Source organism: Aulonocara stuartgranti (assembly GCF_965226115.1).
Source record: "Aulonocara stuartgranti genome assembly, chromosome: 23".
NCBI classification, from domain to species: Eukaryota; Metazoa; Chordata; class Actinopteri; order Cichliformes; family Cichlidae; genus Aulonocara; species Aulonocara stuartgranti.
Genome location: NC_138958.1, coordinates 48,054,799 through 48,082,795, shown reverse-complemented (window position 1 = coordinate 48,082,795; position 27,997 = coordinate 48,054,799). Strand labels below are relative to the sequence as shown.

The 27,997-nt window shown below is 45.2% G+C and overlaps 1 protein-coding gene and 1 long non-coding RNA gene across 2 annotated transcripts in view; both read right to left on the bottom strand.

Annotated features, from left to right (window-relative positions):
• The window catches only part of LOC309701484 (NACHT, LRR and PYD domains-containing protein 12-like), a 1,104,110-nt gene that overhangs the window by 25,316 nt on the left and 1,050,797 nt on the right, over positions 1-27,997 (bottom strand). The gene's annotated exons all lie outside the window — the stretch shown is intronic.
• Positions 1,699-27,997, bottom strand: LOC309701627. The gene is made up of 2 exons (XR_014275188.1): positions 27,959-27,997; positions 1,699-2,383 (listed from the first exon to the last, which is right to left on the bottom strand). It is a non-coding gene; the product is annotated as an uncharacterized lncRNA (long non-coding RNA).

Genomic DNA, 27,997 nt, shown 5'->3' with positions numbered 1-27,997 from the left:
AAACAAGCTGGACCTGAACCTGGTAGCTTCACTTAGAAGACACTTGTGACGGGAACGTGTGAGAAGTTTTGTGCAGACAAGTTTGGATTTAGAGTGTGGGACGAGCTCTCCACAGTCTTTGTGGAGATCCACATTCTGCATACTGCCTGTGAGAAGCTGCAGACATTTGTCCTCCAAATCCACTGAGCAGCTGCTCGTGGTGGTATTAGCTTCATGTGTGCGTGTTAGCATGAAGCCTCGGTCACACTCTGCTGTGGACACGGTCACGGACAGCTGGACGCCTGATGGACGAGTCGTCCTTCCTGTTAAACTTCTTTGAGCATGAGAAGAGCATGAGAAGCTCAGTGGACACTGTTCAGGGTTTTAACTCTTCAGGGTTTTACTCTCGCTTTCACTTCAGCTTCACCAACAACAGCACAAGCAGAGCAGCCCACTGCCTGCATGGCTGGGACAGCGCCCCCTGGTGACTGTAAACGACTACAACATGTAGACGGCCGTCTGCAGGCTGGATGTAGCACCACCGCAGAGACGTGCTGCAGCTCTGTTTAGTTACCCAGCTGACAGCAGAGGCTGTAGTTTACTGTTACCAACATGGAAAACTGAAGCTTCACCAGCTGGAGCTACAGAGCTGGAGAACAAAGGAGACTGAGAGGCCAGAATGATGTGGGAGGAAACATCAAGAGCCTGTTTGAAAGGAGACACATGTGGATGCTGTGCCAGTCTGTGGTCTGTCAGAAGTCAGCTGAGTCACACTGCAAGAAGCTGCAGAATCTCAGAGGAGGAGATTTGGAAGTGTTTGTGGGACAAACTGGACTCAAAGAAAGAAGATGTTTGTGAAGTCTTTGGTGGAGGTGAGCAGTGTGAAGCAGAACACATGCAGATGAATCAGGAGGTCAGCATCAGTGTCTCCTTGTGGTGGACGGTAAAAGAATCAGAGCCAACGCTCCCGTCCACCCTCGGCATGAAGCAGTGCTGTTTCTGAAACAGGAGGACAAGTCCAGAGAAGACAGAGGAAGCAAAGATGAGGGTGGGACAGGACAGCAGGACTTCCTTCACACCTGCAGCTCCATCACACTGCTGTAGCTCCTCTTCATCACACATGTACCTGCAGCCTGTCTTCAAGTCCAGGAGTCACCTCCACACAGTGTAGAAGCCTCCTGTGCAGACCATGGAGTCCAGCCTCTGTCAGGGAAGTCGGCACTAAAGCCTGAAAGACTTCAATCTGTCTTTATTATTTAATTTTATTATATTTTCTCCTACTGTATCATGCTGCTGAGTGACTGCTGCTCATCAAACACATTTCATTGCAATGTTGACCCTGTGCTAACTTCCATATGACAAATAAAACTGAAAACTGAAAACTAATGAGAGCTGCTGGAATCATCTCGAGCAGCAGGAAATCACTGATGTTGTTTCTAACCAAAGATATGGGACTGAGCTCCGCTGAGCTCCTTCTACTTTCATCCAGATAGAAACTGCTACAGTCTGCTGATTATTGCTTTGCCTCCATCACACGAGCTCTTTATCCTGTTCTTCACTCTCATTGGTTCTTTGTCTGCTTGTTTTTACAACAGTAGTCTTCTGATTGGTCAAAGGAGACAATCAGCTGTGACTAAATGTAGCTCCTACAGCAGTGATGGGAATAACTACTGAAGCTAATCCAGTATCAAAGCTCAGGAATCAGCAGCTCCCACCTCGTTTTCTTTCTTTTTTTTTTTTTTTTTCTAAATGACATCAGAAACAGCAGTATGCGACATTACGTGATGGCAGAGCTTCAGTTCATCCTTTGTCATTTTTTTTTTTTTTTTTAATAAATAGGACAGGGGGAATGAATGAGAGAGAGAGGGGGAGAGAAAGAAAGAAAACCAAAGGGGAGAAGAGACGGTGAGAAGGGGGGGAAGAGAGAGAAAAAAAAAAAACTCCTGGGTCACCTGTATGGAGAAAAAAAAAAAACCAAACAAACAAACAAAAACAAACAGAGGAGACAGCAAACAACAAAGAGCAACATAATAATAGAGAAAACAAAGCACCATCACAATAAACTAGCTAGTCATAGATATCAGTATTTACTAAGTAATAAACGATATTGTGCAGCACGCAAGATAGACAGCGCACAGTGTGCTTTGAGGCAGCAGCCAAGAAAGCTTTAGTCCGCGTCTGTGAATACCCATGTGTGCATACCTGTGTGGATCAGCATGCTTGCATTCCAAAGGTTTCTCCATGTAATGATCTGCTAGGGAGTGTGGGGGGGCCACAGCCCCGTCCTCCAGGGTGTGAAGCGGGTATGGAGGAGATCAAAACTCCAGACATCCAGAGGCCCCCAGAACACAAGAGACCATGGAAGACCAACAGAGGGGCAGCCGCGCCACTGTTCCAGTAAGAGCTGAGGAGAGTCCCAGATGAGGGCTCGCCCAGCAGCCGCGGAGCAGAAGTCAGGGGGAGTTGCAGTGACGCGCCCGTGAGCTCCGCCGGCCCCCAGCTGCGCCTGAGTGACCGAGCCCTAGGCCGAGAGGCCGGGGGCACCCCACCTCCAAAGGGGCCCGAGCGAGCCCCAGGCCCCAGGCCCCGACAAGCGGCCGCCAAGGAGTGAGCCGGTGTGCACCCGGACGCCCACCCCCAGACACAAAGAACCACCAACACACCGACACCTGAGGGAGTCCGCCACCGGCAGGGGAAGTGGTGGTGGGTGGAGATAGGCCTCCAAACCTTGGAGGGCCTGAGGTGTCCCCAGAGAGGTGGCGTCTGATACCCAACCTGACATATAGACACAGACATACAGGCACACACAGACACAAACATCCATTCCCACCCTCATGCTCTCATATGCACTCACTCCACACTCAACCAACGTGGAGACAGACATAAAGAGACGCTGTACACACAATCACACTCCCCAAGCGTACTCTACAAACCGGGTCTAGGTACCCTTGCCCCTGGAGGGGGGAATTGCACCCAGACCCAGGTGGTGTTACCCTTTTCCCTGCGGTGGGGAGAGGCAGACCACCCCGACTCCGCAGCAGCAGGGAGGCCCCACACCCCAGACCGCAGTCGGACGGCCAACTCCTCCTACTAGCCCTCCCGCTCCAGCAGGCCGCAGAGAATGGGGGTGGGAGAAGACTCCAAACCTCCCTCCACCCGCTCATTGTAGTGTTGATGCATATGTGTTCTAAGGTGCAATTAAAACCCAGGAGGGCATGGAGCTACCTGCCAAGGAGCAGCAGGTAAGCGCATAGTCCCTCCTGCTAACCCTCAATGACTAAGTGTATTTAAAATTGAGAGGTGGGCAACGACGTCGTTTTCTTTCAACAACTATTTTTAGCTGCTGTGTTTTTGTGTTTCTGCAGACCTCAGACATCCTGCTGCTCTGGACAACTTTTTCATTCTTTTGTATCATTATTTTGCTTTTCTTTTATTATTATGTTATATGTATTAATATGTGAAACACTTATTCTTTGTGTTTTTGCTTTGCTCCTGTCAAACTGCTTTAATAAAATCTGCTGCAGTCTAAACTGTGGACGTTCCCTTTTTAACCCTTTGTGAAACAATAAAGGTTTAAATCTGAGTATTCATCTATGTTAGTGTTTAATGGGTCTAATAGGTTGCTTTTAGGGGGTGGGTTTTTATAATCGATTTATCGATTAAAATCGATTCTGGCTTGGATAACGTAAAATCGATTAATTAAAATCCTGAATCTATTTTTTAATATAAATTTATTTTGCTTGAAATTCCAGAATTTCTGGTGAAATCTCACAAAATTTCAACAACAGCTAAGACAGTAAATGAGAGCAGGAACACGGATTCTGCACAAAGACTTAAACACACAGCGCGACCCGCGAATCAGAATCAGTGAGATGTCGCTTTTCTCACCTGATGGCACGGACACGGTCGGGGTTGAAAGCCGACAGCTCGCTGATTCTGATGTTTCGGCGGCTCCGAGCTTTGTGTTTAACCTGTTTGAACCTGCTTAGCTATACCATACCGTCACTGCCATTATATTATGCTGCTATTCATACACAGCAAATTCAAAAGTGTTAAATTTTTTGGTGTTAATAGTCTCCTTGCAAAAGTAGAGTTAATTTTACTCTAAGTAGAGTCACATTCTTTTAATGTAACTCTGAGGTGTAAAATGATAGTAGTTAAAATCGAGTGTTAAAAATGAGTGTTTCTCTGTCAAATCTGGAGGTGTTACAATGGAAACATTAACTCTTGACCTCTTAACTCTGAACTCCTAGAGGGGCTATGACACCAACAGAGTAAATTCACAGACTCCGCCCCCAGCACGGCTCCAATCGAAGCTGAAGTGAAGCCGTTTCAGAACATTTTGCTCTACATATTTGAGTTGTTTGCCATGCTTGGTAAGTCATTTTTTCAAAGATTGTTTCAATTGTTATTAGCTTTTACTTCTGTGGCTCTTTGGAGTTGAGACAAAGCTGTGTGAAAGGCATTAGCCATGTTGCTCGCTGATAGCATAATATTCTGTTTTAGCTAGCTGAAAGGTATTGTTTGCGGGCAAATACCACAGCCTTGAAAAAAAGCTTGCATGTGAATTTTCAGTCAAACTTTTGGTCAAATACACCTAAAACAATGTCTAGAGTGTGAAATGTTGGTATAATGGTGCTACTTGAAGCCTGAAAACGATCGCCCATAAAAAAAAAACAAAAAAAACGAGCAAACAGCAGTAGCAGACGTCCTGACTGGATTCTACGTTAGCATAGATCCCTCCAGAGTTTTGTGCACACGGTTTAGGTAAAAATTAAAAAGGTTGAGGTTTTACATTTAGTTCAGTATTACCTGTTGCCTGTGTCCTTGTCTTTTGGGAAAATACTTTACACAAGTAATGGCTCAAAGAGGATTCCTTTTTTTTTTTTACTGTGCTGCAATTGTTTACTGGATTATTTGTGCCATTAATTAGTGTCAACTAATTTTTATTCGATCTCCACACAGGATATGCTTGTGAAGATGGAATATGGGGGAGAGCAGAAGTGCGTTGAAGTTCCACAAAGTGATGAATGAAGGACATGCATATTGTATTGAAGAAATAAGTGATGAGAACGCTGTTATTTGCATTTACCATGTCAGACCTTTTGATAAACAAAATTCTAATGAAAGTGAGAACATGTATACTGTTACATCTTTCAGAAAATGTTTTGAAATTGTGGTGCACAGTTCAGAATAAATGTTTTTCAAAAACCATTGCATCTTTTTAGTAAATGTTTATTTCCAAAAGAAATTTCTAGAAGTTCAGAACAGTAAAATTCCCGCTTTTTAGAATGAATTAGAAGATAACTCTTACGTAGTTAAACTAAAATACTCTTTGAGAGTTAATATATAAACTCTTAACACCAAGTGTTAAATTATCAACTCCAGACAGATTTGGTGTTTAACACTAAATCAGAGTTAACGTACCAACTCTCCAAAAAGAGTTAAATTAACACTCTCTGGTGTGGACCCATATAGACACTTTAATAGTGTTGAAATCAAATCCGACAGTGTTAATTTGGACATGCTGGATTTGCTGTGTACTGTCATTATAGTAATGCTGCTATCCTGCATATATCTTACTTACTATTGTTTGAATACTTGCGATTGTTTTATTGTACTTTTTATATTTTACATTTATATTTATTATTGAATCTTGCACCAAGGGAGTGGCACTCCAATTTCGTTGTACTCTGTACAATGACAATAAAGGCTATTCTATTCTATTCTATTACGTCCTTTTTACACTGATTCTAAAGCTGTTAGTTTTATCTCTCTCCAAACAATATTGACTGAACCAGCAGCAAAAGAAGATCCAAACTACGCTTCACATAAACATCGTCATGAACTCACTCTGACTTTTGCTGTTTGTTTCCACCAGGATAAAATCACACTTCATGCACAGCTCTCTCTCTCTCTCTCTCTCTCTGTACTTCAAGAACAGTTTCCCGTCTAAAAATCTGTTTTCTGCATTATTCGCTTGCTTGTTACGCACAAGTCTACCGTTGTTTACAGCGCTGTCGGCCGCTGTTTTTTTTCCTTTTACTTACTTTCGAAAAGAAAGCCTCATTTCTGCCGTTCAATACTGAACAAATTTAAACTTTTTAAAATTATGCAAAACTGCAAAACGCTGTGTTTGTAATAAAAACGGTGTAACTTTGCTCTGCTTCACTTCAGCAGCATCAGGTAATGTTTATGTGTTTTTGATCTACTGCAGAATATTTTTATAAAATCCCAGGAAAATCAGCTTCATGTTTTTCTGTGTTTTATCTTCAGCTACTTTGACACAAAGGCCTCTGCTGTGATGCTCACACCTTTGATAAAGTCGCGAAAGTGCCAGCTTCCCTTTTATAGATACAAAAATATGTAAATATACTGATCTGAATTATAATATTTCTGACTGTCTGAGGCAACATTTCCCAGATTCCAATCGAATTGAATCGAATCGATTCTAGAAATCAGTGACGATACCCAGCCCTACTTTGAATTGTGTTACACAAAAATAAGCAAAGTTTTCACGTTGTTCAGGCAGAATCGAGCGTTGAAGAATGAATTCACACGTCAATAAACATTTTCATCAGCACAAGCAGGACAATGAAAGCAGGAAATACCCCAAACTGCTATTTCTCATTCTACAACTTCAACAACTGCACATGAATTATACTTCATACACAGACCCACAGTCTCTGATTGCTCTGAAATCTCACTGACAGCCAATAGAAATAAAGAAAAGTCCAGACTGACAGTCTCTGTGGGGTTAGGCAGTGAACTGCTCACGCTGCGTTAAAGTGCATCACAAACTATTGGAATTGGATCCAACTTTGTGAAGCAGATTTCTTCTCAGCTGCTGTTTTGAACATTTCCTCATGAACTGTATTAAACTCTGTAAATGAACTGAGAACTATTTCTACATTTGAAACTATGGATTCATTTTCCCGTTCACTTCTGTACGTTAGTGTATAAATGAATGTTAGACTGGGCTCCATGGAAACACTTGGACTGGTCTCAGCTGCCTTCTTTCTGTAGTCCTTTCTCTTCTCCAGCTTCTGTTTGAAATCCTCTCACAGAGCCTGAAACCTGCTTTGCTGTCATGTTTGGGCCTGTGTTCCTCTGCTTTAACACAAACCTCACCACAGCAGCTGTGTGGGTCGTCTCTGTAGCAGCCCGACAGCTTCTGATACATGAACATCATCACAGCTCCTAACTTCACCTTTATTAGCTTTGACATTCATGTCTTTCTTTTCTCTCTCTCTGTTTCCACACAAGCTCAAAGTCTCTGCAGCCTGTTTTTATCTGCTATCATCAGCTCTCCAACAGCCTCATTCACATCCCTCACACACTCTACAGCCTCACCAGTACTGACTTCATCTTCACTGACTGATGGAGCACAACATGAACCTGTGGAGGCTGAAAAGCTGTCCTGACAAACATCTCCCCATCACCACTCCACTTCTGTCAGCCTTTAAATGAACCCTGCTCAAGTCTGTCACTTCTATTTGGAGCCAAGAGGAAAAACTGTTGTTCAGTCGTTTGGAAAGACACAACATTTCTGAAAGCACTCAAACTTCTTCACATTTGTCTTCAGACACATCCTGAACATTTAGGAACTAAAGAACGTTTCAAATATCAAAGATCAGAAATATAGAAAAACAACAACAGCTGCAGTCAGTGAACTCACCTCAGAGTCTCCAGTCGACAGTTTGGACTCTCCAGTCCAGCACACAGAAGCTTCACTGCTGAATCCAGCAGCTTGTTCTTACTAATGTCCAGCTCTGTCAGATGGGAGGGGATGGACTTCAGAGCCGAGGCCACAACTTCACAATGAGTCCCTGAGAGTCCACAGTCAGCCAGTCTGTGATCATAGAAAATACAAAATGTGTTATTATAAAAGCAGAAAGTCTGCATTATAAACACAGACTGAATGTATATGAAGACAAAACAGAGTGAGGTCATAATCTGATGAACATCTGCTCTTCACATCTGTGCTTCAGCTCCTCTTACTGTGTTTGACATGACACAACGATTGAGTCTCTCTCAGACCTGCAGACTTTTAATGAGAATCTTTGTTTGGCTTTAATCTGCAGATGAAGGAGGAAGATGGTGTCACATTTAGGCTTCCATAATGTCCACAGTCTGTCAGTGAGATCTGATCCAGAGTCAGAGTGAAGACACACATGTGGACTGTTTCCTGTCTTGAATCTAGAACATTTTGAATGATCTCAGCTCAGTGAAGAGTTCCAGCTGGAAGGATGATCTCTGTTTGCTACCTGCTGCTGTCAGGTACGACTGTTCACGTCCACACGCAGGAAAAATCTGCTGACTGTCACCAAACGGAGCAGAAATGTCATCACTGGACAATAATGATGAATGAACTCAGAGCTGCTGATATCACATCTGATTTCAGGGGAACTAAACACAGAAATGATTGGCTCCTTTTAGCTTTCTGAGCCATTAGTCTGCAGGTTTATCACTAGTTGGCAGAAACAGACTTGTATTAATGTTCAGCACTTCAGTGTTTATGACTCCAGATCCAGGTGACAGCAAGTCAAAATGATGTTACCTGTCTGTGTCCAGCAGCAGCCTTTGAATATTGTTATAAACTCACATGGATCAGTTTGTCTTTGATTGGTTTGTAAAGTTCAAATTCATTTATATTCATCAACTCTAAATGAAAAATGTTTTTCTTCTTCTATGTTTATTATTAGAGTAACAAATTCTTATAGTTTCCTGTTGTTGAGAATTTCAGTGTAAAACCACTCGGACCTGTGCATCACTGCACACTGTGAAAGTATTACTGCAGTTTAATCTATAATCCTAATCAGTGTGTTTACTGGACTGTAGTCAGACCTCCGTTATACCAAAGGAAACACTGAACGTCTTCAAAGTCACAATAAATTTATAATAAATGCTAATAAATACTGGAGTGTTAGAAAAGATGCTTCCAGCGTGTTTGTCTTTGATAGGGTTTATTCTGTTCGTCTACAGTCTGACCACTTGGGGGCGCTTTTGTCTCTTTTGCTCTGAGCCTTGGGTTTATTCAAACTGATTTTAATAAACTATTTTCTGCAAGTTGAAGCTTCATCTCCATCTCCAGTGGTTGTTGCATATTTTATGACTATATTAGTAACAGTCAGAGAGTTTAGAGTAAATTAGATCTTCACGTTTGATTTTTGACACAACATAAATGGTGAGCCAGTGTCAGAGGAAGTGACAGCATCCACCGAGGACCGGGGGGAGTGGGAGGACTGGGGGACCAGGCCAACAAAAAGGTGATCACTGATACAGGTCAGCAAACATTTGCTCATTTGGTGTCTTAGAGCAGACTCCGCCCAGCTTTGTCATCCATGGTTGCTCTTTCAAAGGAATCTAGTTACATATTATTTTACTTAATGATTTACTGACACCACTGACTATGCAGGACAACCCCACGTCTGGAGCCAGTGCACATGTGCACAGTCTGTAAATTTATCCAAGTCACACAAGCATTTTGAAATAAGTCCTAATCAGTCCAAGAAAAACAGTCTTGAAGGGTCTGGATGGACTCGCTGACCACACCAGAACCAGCACTGAGGTTTAGTTCTCTTTAAGACAGATTTCATGATGGGAACCAAATAAAACACATTTCAGTCAAACATGCCACAGAGAGCTCTACAGAAAGATTTATTAGGTTCCTTGATGGAGCCATAACAAACGTCAGCGAGCGACCTCCCAACTGTACATTGATTAAAATGACAAAATAAACTGGGAGCGTCTGGTGTGACGTTACTGTGGTCTGAGTGGCGACTTCCACATTCGCCCTCAGTTGAACGTACACATCAGTAACAAGGATCTGTGGAAACTCTCTTGGTAAGTAAAAAGGATGCAGGGAGGCGGATCGAAGTTCAGTCTCAGCCGTGATTCCCTCACCACCACTTTATCACCAGCTCTCATTATTTTAAAGACAGAGACCCTCACACTGGGCTTCACTAGTTACTGCTGGGTCTCTGTTATACAGAAGGCCCATGCCACATTAAGGAAAAAATAATGTCCTTAATTTCAACATTAAAGGTGAAAATGACTTTGAGAATAAAGAAGAAATGTGGAGATTTGCTGTTTCAGGACAAAGTGCCACAGCTGCTGTACTCTCTGAGTCAGTGAAACTTCAGCAGTGGTGTTAGCTAAAGAAGGGAAATGATTCCTGTTACACATCCATGTGTTATATAAACACAGTGTGGTGAAAAGTATAAAGATGCTGAAAGGATGGTGCAGAAAGCTGAAAAACACAAATCTGGAAGATTTGTACAAAATCAAATGTCTTGTAATGGACGGATGCGAGGTTATCGATGGTTCCACCTTCGTACAATAAAGAGGATGGATGCTGCAAAACTGGATGATGAAATATTGGTTCAGCACTTTGTTTGAAAGCGCTTTAGAAATAAAGTTATTATCATAAGACGGTGGATCACTTTGTTTCACTAACTCATCTAAACAAAGCGTTTTGTAGAGGGGACAGCAAACCTGGCAGTTTGTCTTGAAACATCAAATCTCCACATTTCAACTTTTTTCTCCAAATACAATTTTGACTTTAACCTCGACTTTATCTTAAAATGATCGGGAATATTTTTCTTACCGTGGTCCTAAAACTCGGCCTTACTCCGTTTCCATCGAAGCAATAAGGTCAGCTTTCTTGTGCTCCACGGTAAACCTGTTCACCGTGGAGAAATCACGCTGAAGAACTCGGCAAGTAAGGCCCCTGTGAGCTCCACATCTCCAGCGTCGGGTCCCAAAAGAATAAAAGTGACTCTCGACTATACTGGCGAACCTGAAGATCTCCACAGAGCTCTCACTAAGTGGCAAGTCAGCATCCAGGTGAGGAGGATGGCTGTGAAACCAAAACGAGCCAGAATGACTCAACAATCCACTTTAAGAAAAACAAACACACAAATCACTCTGGCCCACTCACTGCTGCTACACGTCACCAACCACCAGGGATGATGATGATGATGCTGGCATCAAGTAATCAAAGCTCAGCTTCTCGTCTGGTGATGATTTCTGATCATTTCTATGATGATCGTACCAAATAATGCAGATACGACGTGATCACGCCCAACAGTCTGCCAACGGGCACAGACTGACCTCTTCCTGCTGTGAGTCGTCCCTGTCAGAGCCTCGTCCTTGTGACTTGGTGATGCTGTGGTGTGTTCGTGACCTCACACGCTGTTTGTGTGACTTTTGTTGTAAAGGGGCGGAGTCACGAGTGGTGACAGTATAAAAATAATGACCTGCAGTGACCTTTGACTCTAATTTTGGATGTATGCTGGCACACTGCTGTCCATCCCAGCTCTTTAGTACAGAGGAAAGAAAAACTAAAGAACTGAAGCACATATGCTGATGGTGATGATGTCACAGATAATGTGATTGTTCACACGTTCAATAATTAGTTGGAAAAATTAAGAAAGTGCAATCAGAGCCCAGATAAAGACAATAACATCAGACAGAAAGAGCAGTGATCAGAAGCACAAACAGAGGCTGCTTTGGACCATCTTCACTGTTTCACACAGTTTCACTTTACTACAAACACGTTCTTTGTAAAGTCTCACTTCAGTCTTCTCTCCTAAGGAGCAATGCTAACAGACCAACAGCAGCACAGACATGAGCAACAGTCTCATTACTGTCTGCTGCACCGTGTTAACACGACCAAGCGGAAACAGCACACAGATAAAACATGTCAGACTGCAAACTCAGCGTAAGACTAAAAACCGACGACGTGGTGAAAAGCTCACAGTTACACACCCACATACATGTGAAGGTGCACTCTCCTACCAAGGTCTCTGCCAGAATAATACAAATGTAGTGTTCTGATAAAAAACAAAACATTTTTAAAAGCATGAAAACAACTCTTCACTGTGAACACAAAATAAAGCAGAATTTATTACTGTGTGACTGAGTAACTAAACTATCACTAATTGATAATATTAATGATCACATCTGGACTCACCGAGCCTTTCTGAAGTTCCTCACAGCTGGAATCAGTCGACGTCGTCCCTCTGCTGATGTTTTGTACTTCTGCAGGTCAAACTCATCCAGAACCTCCTCTGACATCTGCAGCATGAAGGCCAGAGCTGAGCAGTGGATCTCAGAGAGTTCCTTTGATTTGTTCTCTGACTTCAGGAACTCTTGGATCTCCTGAGATAATAAGATGTCGTTCATCTCCATCAGACAGTGGAAGATGTTAATGCTTCTGTCAGGAGAGGATTTTGTCTTCCTTCCTTTTAGATTCTTGATGACTCTCTGGATGGTTTCTGGACTGTTCTCTGTCTGACCCAGCAGACCTCCTAAGAGTCTCTGGTTGGACTCCAGACAGAGGCCATGAAGGAAGCGGACAAACAGGTCCAGACGACCATTTTTACTCCTGAAGGATTTTGTTAGTGTTTCCATCAAAAAATCATCCAGAGATGACTCTTTGTATTTTTTTCCCAAGAAGTTCTTCAGCACCTCTGACTTCCTGTTGGTGAAACAGTGGAACATGTAGACTGCAGCCAGAAACTCCTGGATGCTCAGATGAACAAAGCAGTAGACTGGTTTCTGGAAGATCACACACTCTCTTTTGAAGATCTCTGTACAAACTCCTGAGTACACCGAGGCCTCTGTCACATCCAGACCACACTGCTCCAGGTCTTCTTGGTAGAACATGATGTTTCCTTTCTCCAGATGTTCAAACGCCAGCCTCCCCAGCTTCAGAAGAACTTCCCTGTCAGCCTCCGTCAGCTCCTGTGGACTCGTCTCATGTCCCTCGTGGTACTTGTTCTTCTTCCTCTTTGTCTGAACCAGCAGGAAGTGTGAGTACATGTCAGTCAGGGTCTTGGGCAGCTCTCCTCTCTGCTCTGTAGTCAACATGTGCTCCAGAACTGTAGCAGTGATCCAGCAGAAGACTGGGATTCTACACATGATGTGGAGGCTCCTGGATGTCTTCATGTGGGAGATGATTCTGCTGGAAAGCTCTTCATCACTGAATCTCCTCCTGAAGTACTCCTCCTTCTGGGCGTCAGTGAAGCCTCGTACTTCTGTTAGCCTGTCAACACATGTAGGAGGGATCTGATTGGCTGCTGCAGGTCGGGAAGTTATCCAGACGAGAGCCGAGGGAAGCAGATTCCCCTGGATGAGGTTTGTCAGCAGCTGGCTGACTGATGACTTCTGTGTGACATCAGACAGCAGCTTCCTGTTGGTGAAATCCAATGAAAGTCTGCTTTCATCCAGGCCGTCAAAGATGAACAAAAGCTGAGAGACAGCCAGCTTCTCTGCTGTGACCTTCTGTAATGTTGGATGGAAAACATGGAGCAGCTCCAGAAGACTGTACTGCTCCTCTCTGATCAGGTTCAGCTCCCTGAATGAAAGCAGAACCACCACACTGACATGTTGGTTCTCCAAGCCCTCTGCCCAGTCCAGAGTGAACTTCTGCACTGAGAAGGTTTTTCCAACACCAGCCACGCCGTTGGTCAGAACCACTCTGATGGGTCTCTGTTGGTCAGGTAAGGCTTTAAAGATGTCCTGGCACCTGATTGGAGTGTCATGGAGGGCGTCCATCTTGGAAGCTGTCTCCAGCTGCCTCACCTCATGTTGGCTATGAACCTCTTCACTCTGTCCCTCTGTGATGTAGAGCTCAGTGTAGATCCTGTTGAGGAGGGTTCTACTTCCTGTTTCATCACTTCCTTCAGTCACACGTTCACATCTCCTCCTCAGACTGATCTTATGTTCATCTAAAACCTCCTGCAGACCAACATCTGCTGAAAGAAAGAAAAACAGACAGAAAACTCTTCAATGTCTGAACAACAACAAGAAGTCCAGTTTTCAGAAATGAGTCCATCAGCAGACAGATGTTCAGTCTTACTTTGTACACAGCTGCTCTGACTGGCTGTCTGCAGTCCAGCTCTGCTTCTGGATCTTTCTCCACACTGGGGACAGGACCAGTCTCCTGATGAAGCAGACTGGTCCCAGTATGAGGAGATGCACTGTCTGCAGAACCAGTGTCCACAGCTGGTAGAGACTGGATCCTTCAGGACGTCCTGACACAAAGCACAGCAGGACAGCTGCTCCTCCTCACAGACACCACTCCTCTTCCTCTTCCTCCCTCTGTGAACACATTTCTTTATCACTAAAATCATTGACTGTCAGTGACAAACATCCAGATTTGATGACACTGTGCAGAAGCTCTGATGGTCACAGAGAAAAGTCAAAGTGGAGAAACTTGTGTTTGAGTTCAGAATCCAAGTTTCCTTTGCTGTTCCTGCCTGTCTTATTAAACACAGAGTGATCAGCCTACAAACTCCACAGTTAAAGCCTTCATCACAGAGCTGATTATGTCCTTCACTGGATGTACTGGAAGTTTGGGATCCATCACTCTGAACTGACCTTTGACCTCCTCTAAAAACTGTGGTGGAGCAGCGGTGTCACATTCAGAGCTTTCAGCTTTATTTTGAAAGAGTTCAGTCATCAGGAAGTGAACTTCTGGGTTCTGATTTCCTTTCTATTATTTTACAGAAGTGAAGAAGAAGAACTAAAAGCTTTGAAATGATCTGAGTGATATTTTTGAACATTGCCACCAAATTGAGTTCAGCCTCCAGCAGTAACTTTGTTTCATGATGCCTCCCTGATGATGTGATGTTTGATTACAAACCTGTTTATGTGTTAGACATTAATCACATGAACACAGGCAGAAAAAAGAAGCCAATGAAACAAATGACAGAAACGTGTTCATTCACTGCCATAATCCATATTGTGTGGTTTTTTCCCATATTACTAACATGCCAATTTGTTTGTTGTGATTTATTATCAGCCAGACTCATATTTGCTTTAAATGACAAATTTATTTAAGACGGAGTGATTTATCTAAGTCTGGGATGGTATGTGTTAACGGCCGCTCATAGATCCTACCTGCCGGATCTTCTTTTCATTGATATCGCTGTTATGACTGATGAAGCCGAGCTGGTGAGTTTCTGTGTTAATCAAGTAACGTGTTAAAGCTATAAATATGACTATTACTAAACTGTACTGTCATTAATAGTGTTGCTTTGTTAATGTTGTATGGTTGTTTTATTTTGTGTCTTTCAGTTGATTACCTGGCATCTGTAAAGGCACGGTTACTGTACTGGTGTTAGTTTATGGTTGTGGAATAAACTTATAAAAGGCAGCAATCAGATGTCCGAGCCTGAGTACGACACAGTTTCATCAGTTAAAACACACCCTTACGGTGGGAGTTTGCTAAATTAAAGGTAGTTAACTTAGTAAAAACCGTACAGTAATCAACACTTAGCCACCCCCCGCGACGGAGAAGTGGAGGAGGGTCTGTGTCGACTACGGAGAATCCAGCAATTAGACGGAGCCCGGCCGATCGTCACGGCCGATCGTCACGGCCGATCGACGTGACTTCGTTTTCAAAACACCGTCAAGCCCTCGTACGTGAGAGACTGTGTGTGGATTTCTTTGCTGGGACTATTAGGGCGCTGGCATAGGATAAGCCGGCCGCCGAAAACGAACTTTTAATTCAGTTACTAGCCGCTAAGCGACCGGAAGTGGGTCGCCGCCATCTTTGTTGAGGGCAAAGGAATAACGCCGGTAATAAACAAGAAGGAAAAGTCAGTATGGCTTCCCGAGAAGAATTAAAGAAAAGGCGGTCCTCTGCGCAAGCAGTTTTTACTAGGAAAGCCAATTCCATTGCCTTTAACATTGACCTTCTGACTGAACATGACCTCATGTGTGAAAGTAGGACACTCAAAGACAGTTATAGTGAGGTTTGTGATAGCAGTTTTGATTACATCGCTGCTATGGAAGAAGAAGATGCAAGTGGGCTTGCAGCAGAAATAGCTGAGGTGGAGAAGAAGCTGCAGGACTGCCGCTCAAAATACCAGACCACAGAAATGAAGCTAAAGGAAGCGTCATAGTCTCGTTGTGCATCAGGTCAGTTTGACAGTCTAAGAGTTGACCTAAAAGATATGATTAGCCAGGTGGAAGCGCTCAAAACGGGTCAAATAAAACAGGATCAGTTTGATTCAATGCTCCCTGCTGTGGAAGGCCGAGAGGAAGCTCTGAGTGAGTTTGTGCATAAGTGGGATCGTTATGTTCCAGAGAAAGAAGTGAACGAGCTTGTCTCAAAGAGTTCAAGGAAAGGAGGAGAGTGGCTATGGTGATGCTGGCTACCACCCTAGATGGAAGAAGGAGATCTGGGTGTGGCGACCTTAGAAGCAGGACTAGCAGTGAAGGTGAAAGCAGTGATGAAGGTGGCGCTGACGGTGGAGTGACGACCAGCACTAGCAAGCCCAGTGGGCCCGCTGCGACCGGTGGAGATGATGGCCCAGCGCGTGCCAGTGGTGCGCTAGATGCTGACGTGCACCCTGCTGCATGCCAAAGTGCCGCAGTGGGCAGTAGTAACCAGGTTATTGATGAAGGTGGCCCCGATGGAGCACGAGCTGCAAGTCCTTCCATTGCAGCCCTTCAAGCGCCACCACAGGGACCACTATACCAGGGTCTGGGGAGTCCTGTGTTCAACCCTGGCCTCTCAGGCACGCCACAGCAGCTTCGAGGAGTGCATGGTGTGAGACCCAATGGCGCTGGGGCAGGACAGAGCACGTCTACCGTCTCTCAAGGATCACTCGGAACAAGGATCGCACTCGCACCCCTGAGCCTACCAAAGTTCTTTGGGGACAGGAGAAGCTACTGGCGCTGGAAGAGTAACTGGGGGATCCTCCAAGCGTTAGCGGAACCCACAGGTTCCCCGGAGTGCAGGCTCTTCCACCTGATGGACAGTATTGCTGATCCAGTAAAATGTGAACTTAGGCTGTCTCACTGCCGTACAGCGAGTGAGGTTTTCCGAGTTTTAGAGGACTGTTATGGTGACGTATCACAGATAGCAGATGACATTGTACTTGAGCTACAGGAGTTACCGGGTGTGCGCAACAACAAACCCAGAGAGGTTTTACAGTTGATCCAAGCTGTAGAGAGGGCGCTGTTGGACTTAATAGACCTAGGTTGTGAAGATGCCATAAAAAATCAGTTAGTGATCCGGTCACTTGAGAGTAAGCTGCCGGACAGTATGAAAGAAAGGTGGCTTTTGTACCGATGTGATCCTGTCAATGATGTCAGTCCACAGAACCGGTTTGATAAGCTATGGCAGTTCCTGAAAGATCAGAAGACAGTTCTGGTGCAACTGGAGCAGTTGCAATCCATCAGACAGTCTAATACTGCCAGGGCAGCCGATCCGAGCCCCCGCGAGAAACCAAAAGAGAGGCCTGATCGGAGGATAGAGAGACGTTCGTTCACCAAGGCTACTGTGAGCGAGACGAGAGGTGAGCTGTCACAGAATCCTTGCTGTTTGTGTGGCGAAGAGGGTCACACAGGGCGTTTATACCGCTGTAAGACGTTTAAAAAGGCCAACCCGTCAGAGCGGAGAGTTTACGTGAAAAAGACAAAAGTATGTCCCAGGTGTCTGGACTCTCATGGGAGTGATGACCCGTGTAGTAAAAACTTTCTGTGTCGTAATGAAGGATGCAGAAGGGGTGATGCCTCATCGGATCACCATTTCTTCCTGTGTCTTAAGATCCCAACTAGGAAAGATGCAGCTAGGCAAGGGATAAAAGGGGATAAAAGGAGAGAACCCCGAGGCCCGACGGAAGAGCAAGAGGCTGTGTTTGCTGGCCTAGGTCTGTCCCCGGAGCAGCTGGAGGCTGTTCGAAGGGCTTGCACAAACAAAGTAACTTCAAAGTTGTGGGCTGGCAGAGGCTCAGAAGATGAGAGTTGTCTGAAGGAGCTCCCGGTCCTCATGATGTTGTTGGACGTCACCACCAAGAGGGGAGACTGGATTGGAGCACTCATCGATTTAGCCTCTGACACGAATTATATCACCCACGAGGCAGCGGAGAGGCTTGGTCTGCCTGGTGAACCAATCACCTTAGTTGTTCATGGTGTTGGTGGCATGGAGGCAAAAGTACAGACAAAGAGATACCTGGTGAGCATAAAAGTAGCCACAAAGAAGGGAACATGGCGACTCCATGAGATGGTTTGCTATGGATTAGAAGAGATTGCCAATGTGGGTCACGTCGTGGACTCGGGGCGCCTGGAGAAGTTTTTCCCAGGCTCCGTCGAACCCGGGGAACTGATTCGCCCGGAAAAGATTGAGCTACTCATCAGCACCCGGGAGGGTCGTCTAGCCCCCCAGAGAATGATGAGGTGCGGTGACTTGGTTCTGTGGGATGGTCCGTTGGGGAAAACCATCAGTGGTGCACACCCAGATCTGTTTGAAGATGTGGAGGTGACTGCACGACTCTCATCGACCCATTTTGCATGCTCCATGAGGGCGGAGTCTCAGAGAGTTGTGGCCCTCCATAACTGCTGCCCAAAACCAAAGAACGGCGTAGAAGTCGGTACCACGGCTACATCCAACACTGAGATCATCAAATGGCTGCAGTGGGACAGTATTGGTGCCGCCTGTGATCCCATGTGTGGCGGGTGCCGCTGCGGGAAGTGTGCCCCTGGAGGGAAAGAAATGTCACTTGCTGATGAAAGAGAGTTGGAGATCATCAGAGGAGGTCTAACCTTCAAGCTGAGTGACAATCATAGTGACAAACCCCATTGGGATGCTAAATATCCCTGGAAAGAGGACCCTGCGACCCTGCCTAACAACCGCAAAGCTGTGGAGGCGACTTTCCTGAAGTCAGAAAAGCGCCTCGAGAAAGATCCGCTATGGAAGGCAGCTTATGCTAAGCAGGTGTGCGACATGCTGGCTAGGGGGGCCGCTATCCAGCTTTCCCAGACGGTGTTGGACGAGTGGAAAGGAGCGGTGTGGTGGATAAACCATCTGATGGCGCCCAACCCACACTCCAACACCAAGCCGGTGAGGCTCATTTGGGACAGCAGCCAGGTGTACAGAGGTGTTAGTTTGAACAGCATCTTGATGAAAGGCCCAGATGTCCTGAATCCCATTAGGGCAGTGCTGCTCCATTTCCGGGAGGGAGAGCATGCGGCAATAGGGGATGTCTCCAAAATGTATAACTCTGTATGGCTGGAGGATCAAGAGGTGCATGTTCACCGCTTCTTGTGGAGGCATTCCCTGGAGGAGGACATCAAGGATTATGCTGTGGTGCGTGTGAACATGGGTGACAAGCCTGCAGGTTGTATCGCTCAGGTTGCCATGCGAGAGACTGCCCTTCTGCCACAGTTTGTCAACAGAGTGGAAGAAAGACGTGTCATTGAAGAGGATACTTACGTGGATGACATCCTTGTGTCCCACAACGACCTTGAGAGACTGAGCGAGATCCTTGAGGGGGTTGAAACCATTCTCAAGCATGGTGGGTTTTACCTCAAGCCTTGGGTGCGGTCTGGCTTTAGTGGGAGGCAAGGTGCTGTTCCTGCCGAACCAGAAACCATCATGTTGCCCAACCAGCTGCGGACCGAGGACAACAAGGCCTTGGGTGTGGGTTATCTCGTGGAAGAAGACAAGCTCTTCCTCATGGTGGCTATTAACTTCTCCGCAAGAAAGAAAAAGATGCGTACTCAAGTAGACCTCACTGAGGAGAACATAGGGGAGAAGACGCCAAATCCCCTCACCCGCCGTATGCTTCTAAGTCAGGTAGCAGGGCTCTATGACCCCCTTGGTCTGGCGACGCCCCTGAAGCAGAAAGGTGTTATTCTTGTCAGAAGAGCCTTTCAGGAGGCCGGGATACTGACTAAGGATACGTGGGATAAGCCGCTGTCTAGTGAACTACGTGGGAGAGCGATCAAGCTCTTTGAGGAGTACGCGCGGCTGAGTACCATCACCTTTCCCAGGAGTATTACACCATCCGGCTGGGTGGGTAAACCCTGGGGGATCACGTTCTCTGATGGAAGTTGTGACTCATACGGAGCGGTCCTCTACCTGCGCTGGGAAACATCTGGAGGGGTTAAGACCCGGCTCGTGGAGTCCAAGGCCAAATTGACTCCAATTGAACAAAAGGGAGATGCTGTCAAGGCAGAGATTTGTGGAGCTGTTTTTGCCACTCGCCTGAAAGGTTACTTTCTGAAGTACAGTCGGTTGGAAATAGATCGTTGGTACCATTTTCTGGACAGTCAGACTGTGTTAGGTGCCATCCAACGGGAGAGTTACGGGTTCCAGACCTTCTTTGCCAATCGAGTGGGAGAGATACAGAAGGCTGGGCCTGTGACCGACTGGTGGTGGCTTCCTGGCCAGTTCAACGTGGCTGACCTGGTCACAAGAGGATGTTCCCCTGAGCAGCTTGGTGAGGGCTCTTCATGGCAGACCGGTCCCATGTTCCTAACCAAGCCAGTAGAGGAATGGCCCATAAAGTCAGCTGCAGAGGTGGCCTCTGGGACTAGAGAAGTCGTCAGTCGACTCCAAAGAAAGGCTTTTTCTGCCATCTTAACAAGGTCGCAGGAAAGGGCGCAGACTACTCCAGATGGTTTTGATAGCGTCAAAGCCGTGGTCGGCGGCCGAGTAAGTCCAGAGCTTTTACCATTCAGCAACAAGGTTACGTCTTTTGAGACTAAGGGGTCTCCTTCTGTTGCTTCTGATGTCTGCAGGATCAAGGAGTGCTGGGGTTCAGCCTTGATAAATCAAGTAGATCTTTCACGGTTCAATTCTCTAGCCAAGCTCTGTGGGGTCATAGCTTATGTCCACAGAGCCTTGCGCTTTTGGTTATCTGGCAGGGGTCGAACTGCTGTAGGATTAAAGTGGGAGGCAGTGCCCACGGCTCAGGAGCGAGTAGAGGCGTTTCAGGACTTATGCCTCGCCGCCCAAGCAGGTGTGACTTTCCCTACGACGACGCTCAACCGCCTGGTTGTGCGCAAGGATAAAACAACGGGGCTCTTGATGTGCTATGGTCGGATTCAATCCGTTGAGGAGGAGAGGTCCGGGGTCCCTTTGATCCCCTACAAGTGTCGGTTAAGCTCTCTCCTCGCTGAGGACGCCCATCGTGTCAACCACGAAGGTGTTTCTGCCACCCTTCTTCGGATGAGGAAGAGGGGCTGGGTAGTTCAAGGTCCCAGGATCGTACGGAAGGTGATTGATTCGTGCGTAAGTTGCAGAAAGTGCAGGGCCAAGCTATGCACTCAGGTGATGAGTGATCTTCCTCCCGTACGTACTACGCCAGCAGCCCCTTTTGAGTACACTACTTTGGACTTGTTTGGTCCATATTTTGTCAGAGACTCAGTAAGACGACGAGTGAAGAAGAAAGTTTGGGGCGTGGTTTTTAGCTGTATGGCCTCAAGAGCAGTTCATGCAGACATAGTTGAAGATCTGTCAACTGAGGGCTTCCTGAAGGCATACCAGCGGTTTACTGCCCTGAGGGGTCACCCCAAGAAACTCTGGTCTGACCAGGGGACCAATTTCGTGGGAGCTAAACCTGCGCTGAAGGAGCTCTATGATTTCCTTGCGGGTATCGACAAAGACGAGATCCAAAGAAAGGCAGCCGTAGTTGGGTCTGACTGGATGTGGGAGTTTAGTCCAGCGGACTCCCCACACCGGAATGGAGCAGCAGAGGCAGCTGTTCGCGTGTTGAAAAGGGCGTTGAGTAACGTTGGTGAGGAGGGAAACTTGACTGCTCTGGAATTCCAAACCCTCCTATATTTGGCGGCCAATCTCACCAATGAGAGGCCTATCGGGGCCAGAGCTCAAATTCAGGAAGAAATTGTAGATGTGTTGACACCAAACTCTTTGTTGTTGGGTCGGGCAGGGCCCAGGGGCGACAACATGGATTTTGAGTTCCCTGCCTACCCATTCAGTCGTCTACGTGCAGTCCAGGTGGAAGTGGACAAGTTTTGGAGACGCTGGAGTCAGTTGGCCGGGCCGCACCTGTTTGTCCGGCAAAAATGGCATGCCCCGGCGAGAAATGTTTCTGTTGGGGACCTTGTCTGGGTGGCAGATCAGAACGCACTTAGGGGTCGTTTCAAGCTGGGCCGCGTGGAGGAGGCAGATCCGGATCACCTAGGTGTTGTTCGAGATGTCAAAGTAAGGATTTGTTGTAGTCGTCCCATCAACTGGTCTCAGGCAAGGAAGGACAGGGAACCATGTCATTCCACCATTCTCCACAGGGACGTAAGGAGGTTGGTGGTGTTACTGCCAGTAGAGGAGCAAGAGGAACGTGGTTCATCCCCCTGAGTACCCAGGAGATACTTGCAGATTGGGGACTCTTGGGTGTGGGGACCAGGCCCAACCTGTTTAAAACACTGTTATAAGACTTTTTGTTTTCTATATTAGTGTTTATTGCTACTGGTTATTGTGGCCTACTTAGTCTGGCACATAGCCCAAGTGGGAGGTGTGTGGTTTTTTCCCATATTACTAACATGCCAATTTGTTTGTTGTGATTTATTATCAGCCAGACTCATATTTGCTTTAAATGACAAATTTATTTAAGATGGAGTGATTTATCTAAGTCTGGGATGGTATGTGTTAACGGCCGCTCATAGATCCTACCTGCCGGATCTTCTTTTCATTGATATCGCTGTTATGACTGATGAAGCCGAGCTGGTGAGTTTCTGTGTTAACCAAGTAACGTGTTAAAGCTATAAATATGACTATTACTAAACTGTACTGTCATTAATAGTGTTGCTTTGTTAATGTTGTATGGTTGTTTTATTTTGTGTCTTTCAGTTGATTACCTGGCATCTGTAAAGGCACGGTTACTGTACTGGTGTTAGTTTATGGTTGTGGAATAAACTTATAAAAGGCAGCAATCAGATGTCCGAGCCTGAGTACGACACAGTTTCATCAGTTAAAACACACCCTTACGGTGGGAGTTTGCTAAATTAAAGGTAGTTAACTTAGTAAAAACCGTACACATATTTTCTATGTACAGATGTTTGTAAAGAACACGTGTGCAGCGCTTTGTTCTGAGTATCTGCTGTCAGCACACAGTGCAGCAATAACTACAACCACACGTTTCTGTAGATCCTGAACATCAGCCTGGAGGAATCTGACCTCAGGTCTGCACACAGAGGAGCTTCACCTCTGGGATGATGCTGGCTTCAGCTCCTTCTACAATCAGGCAGAAGCTTCTGCACCATCAGGACACAAACAGAGAGGAGCTTCTATCCTCAGACCATCCAAGTCCTAAATCAGAACATGCTCCCCTCATAGCATCACCATCAGGGTTTAAACAGGACCTTACATCATGTTCTTGTCTCACTGTCATATTTCAGATCATGTCTGATTCATTATGACGTCACACGCTGCTACACTGATCCTGCTGCTTCATTACTGCTGATATTACTCTGCTCACTCTGTTCAGTTACTCTGTTTACATCACTTTGCTCATTTGCTTTGTTCTGCTTGCACTGCTCTGTCAGTACATGCTGTGCTAATGTGGCACAAAGCACTTTAACATTACATCTGCACAATGTTTCATTATTTCATTTAATGATTGTTTCTAATGTTTTGTCCAGTCACAGGAGCAGCTCAGCACATTTCACTGTGTTGTACGTGTATGACGATGCCTGTGACAAATAAACAGCCTCGGACTCTTCAATCTTCTGCATTTCTTTGGAGATCAGCTCAGTGGCCTGTTGAGACCATCTTTCTATTTCTGATGACTCAGTTCAGATTATTATCCTGATACTTTCTTTTAAAATGTGATGAAATCATTTATCTGATGTTCTGACACAAATACACCAAAACAATCCCAAACAGCACAAACCACCACGTTACACACAGTGTAATAAAAATACAGGCAACTACAAATAAAAACACTTTAAAATATAAACTAAAATTACAAAGTGGTCACAGAATTTCAAACACCCGTAAATGAGTCAGCAGCTCTCTTACATGGTCAGCTGAGCTCCATGATTGAAGAACATTGTTGCTGCAGGTTCATGACTGAAGTTTGGAGGAAATATTTCTTTGGACCAGTCACTCCTCATAGACACACAGCTGGATACTGGAGACTGTGACCTCTGACCTCTGCAAACACAAACACATCACATGAATTACTGATTAATCTCTGTTTAAAATCTTTTAAGCAGCTGCAAACACACAAACTGGATGATGTGATGGTTTCTGTCAGTAATAGTTGTCTCAGATTAGAGTACAGACGGCTGCAGAGACGTTCACAGCAGCAGAGAAGAAATCATTACCTTGGATTGCATCACTACTACGATTGATACTAGCATTATCGTACCCGGACCACCATTAGGAATCATTTATGATGTCACTGGTAGAACACATTTATAGAAACAACCTTTGAACTCTGAGTCAGCAGCTCTCTTACATGGTCAGCTGAGCTCCATGATTGAAGAACATTGTTGGTGCAGGTTCATGACTGAAATATGGAGGTCTGTCTTTGGACCAGTCACTCCTCACAGACACACAGCTGGATACTGGAGACTGTGACCTCTGACCTCTGCAAACACAACCACATTGCATTCATTTCACATCAATTAGTACACCACAAAAGGCATGCAAGAAACACAGTATGAAGGCAAACTTCTGGCTTCAATAACATTCAACAGGTCAGGTGGAAACTTTTCTCAGATTTGATTCATGTTTTTATAGAACGATCCAGCTAAAAAAAATATACCATTAGGTCAGGGGTCAGCAACCTTCAGGACCCAAAGAGCCATTTGGAGCCAGTTTCCACGCAAAAGAAAACACTGGGAGCCACAAATACTTTTTGACATCTAGAATGAAGATAACACTGTATATACTGTTTTTTACCTTTATGCTTTGTGTGAACAACTAAGGTGTGTTGCTTATGAAATCCATGAAGTGCTACAGAGAAAATTACATGTTATTTATGTAATGAACACATTTGAACTCTTAAAGAAATATAACCAAAGGAAAGACACCCAGCTGAACTAAAATGATGTAGCAAACAAAAACTGCTGTGAGCCGCCACCCTTATATCTCCTTTGGGCTTTTGGAGCCTTGACCTGACTTTTAAAAAATAATTGGAAAAAAAGCTCTATGCTGCTGAAAGATGAAAAATAGATATTTGCAAAATTCTGCCTAAATATGTATTTTACCTGGTTAATGTGTGTGGCGGGGCGTGGTCTGCAGCGCCGCTGCAGGGGAGGCAGACGCACCTGAGCGGCACCCGCAATCACGCCTCGCCGCCTTAACGTCTGTGCTGTTGTGTGTCAGGCTGTGAGCAGCAAAGCTACAGCCGGCTGTGTGCGTACAGCAACCGTGTGTGAAAAGCGGTCAATAAAGAGAAGCTGAAAAGCGAGTTCATGCAAACATCGTCGGGTCTGCCGTGATATGTTTACAACGGGACTTCTGCTCCTGAACCTCTGCGCACAGCGTCTGCAGGTCGGGGCTGTACGAAGTCACTTTCATCTTTACAGGACTGTAAGCTGTCGTCTGTGAGGCGTGAGCGGTGTTTGTTTTTAACATAGTTCACGGTGGAGAACAGCTGCTGACATAATGTGGATCCGAAGATCCATAATTGGCCTACCTGGGGCTGAAAGTCTCGATAAATGCACGGCGTTTCGGCGGGTACACCGGCTTCCGCGAGTGTGACGCTTATTTGAACGATGAAAAAATAAAAAAATATAATTTTCTTTTTATATTTCAATATCACAATAATCTTCCAATTTAGAACTACAAGTTAAAAAAAGAACATAAATAAAATACACTTCAGCTAAATACTTCTAATTTATTTTCCCAAACCACGAGGAGCCGCACTGTAAGGACTAAAGAGCCGCAGGTTGCCGACCCCTGCATTAGTGTTAGTCAATGTTGCAACTGAACTGAAAAACAAAAGATTTTGGTCCAAAGAAACAAAGTCACTATTAATACAACACAACCCCCCCAAAAAGAGCCATGTAGACCCCGGGCTCTATGGGTCTTGTGCTCGGAGCTTGTTCCTGTGCTGCCATGATTAGTGCCTCTGTGCTGTCTTTCAGTCCAGCTTTGTTCAGCCACTGGTAGGATTTCTGGATGTCAGCCACTTCCTCTGCCTGCTGGTGGTGCAAACTGTGTTGTTCTGAGTTTCATTGGACGTCTTTGTCCAAAGCACCAGACAAAGGGCAAAGTAGATGCATTTGCATCAGCAGGAAAATACACCCCAAACTAGCATCATCATTATACAACTTTAACAACTGCCACTAAATGATACTTCATACACAGACCAGTGTTAGGTTAAGTTATGATGTCACTGGCAGAACATTTATAGAAACAACCTTTGAACTCTGAGTCAGCAGCTCTCTTACATGGTCAGCTGAGCTCCATGATTGAAGTTCACTGTTGGTGCAGGTTCATGACTGAAGTGTGGAGGATTTTCTCTGGACCAGTCACTCCTCACAGACACACAGCTGGATGCTGGAGACTGTGACCTCTGACCTCTGCAAACACAAACATCAATAACTGATCAGTTCTCTCTGACAGCCATATGATCAGCTGATCCCTCTGTGATATTGTGTCTGCCTCATAACGCTGACAGGTCAGCCAATCATCAGCCAGTTTTTCTGTCTCTGAATGAACTCAGTTTGTTCTCAGCTCTTCTCTCTGATTCTGCTGCACTGACTTCACTTAAACTTACAGAGTTCAGATCTTAGCAAGAAAACAAGTCAATAAAAATCAAACTCAGATCAAACAGTTTGAACCAATCACAGATCAATGATTCTGTCATGGTTATGTTGAAATGACTAATAAAGTTAGTAGTGTTCTTACATTATTGCTGCAGGTCCATGACTGTAAGGTGGAGGTGTTTGTGTAACCCCGTCACTCCTCACAGACACACAGCTGGACGCTGCTCCGTCCTCTTCCTCCATCTTCTTGATGTCAGGGTGGAGTTAGTCTGAGAGGTAAACACACACACTCAGAGGTGCTGTTGTACTGGAAGCATCACACTGACGGCTTTCTAATGTTGGAGCTTTGGCCCTAAAGTCCAAACCAGTTATTTTAGAGGCTCAAAGTCTTTAAAAAACACCAAAACCATCACATTATTTAATAAGTACATGATCAGGTGGATGAAGGAACTCAGTGTGTTTGGGATCATCATCATGGTGAGGAGCCCACATGTTACGGCTCCTTTGGAGAGAAGCTGAGGATCACTGCAGGAAGTGAGCTCATGAAACCAAACTGCTGTTTGTGAGCAGGATGACTCTGTTATTGGACCTGCTCTGTGTTCTACATATGATCAATACTTCAAATATCTGTAAACATCTCATCTTATATTTGTTGCACTTGGTCACATCTGTCTTTAAAAATAGATTTTTAATGTCACTGAGAGTTCTTTTCTACCTTTATTGATTTATTTTGGAATAAATTAAATATAAAGGTGCCAAAAACTGCCTGCAGCTTCTGCTCTGTGACAGGAAACTACTGTCAGGCTCAAAATGACTTCAGATTATTCATCACAGAGTGTTTATGGATCACAGGACACGTTACAGTTTTACAGCCTCACGGACATAAAACTCTTAAAGTTTGTTTCTGAAGGGATTTTCAGATCAGACCTGATGTTTCTGCCTACAGCCTGTTTACCGATATAATCAATATCAGACATCAGAGCAACAGAAACCTCGGTGATCAGGACGCCGGGACTGAGAACAGGAAGTGGCTCAAACGTCGCACTTTCATAAAGTCAGCCTGAACTCCACTCACAGAGTTTCTGTCGCCATTTTAGTTTTAAAACCCGTCGTGATAAGGGCGGGTCTTACTGTGAACCTGCGCGCTCATTGGCTAATAACTTGAGATTGACAAGTCGTTATCCAATGAGCGCGCGGCTTCTCCCAACATAAAGTAGTTTCCTTTGAAAAACCAAAGTCTGATTATTTTTGCCTCCACTGACGGAGCCTGTTGTTCCCGCCACAGAGACACAGTAATGTCAGAGCGGTGTTAACACTCACCTGCCTCAGCACAGCTCTCACTCTCCTCCTGCTCTCTCAGCTAAACTCACTTCCTCTCTACTTACAGGAAACCAGCGCTCAGAGGAGCCGACCGGCCTCACGTTTCACCCACAGACACGAACAGCGTGGAATTATTTTATGTCATAAGAAGAAACATATTCATGTTAACACTCACCTGCCTCAGCTCCACCTTCCTCCTCCTGCTGCTCTGAAC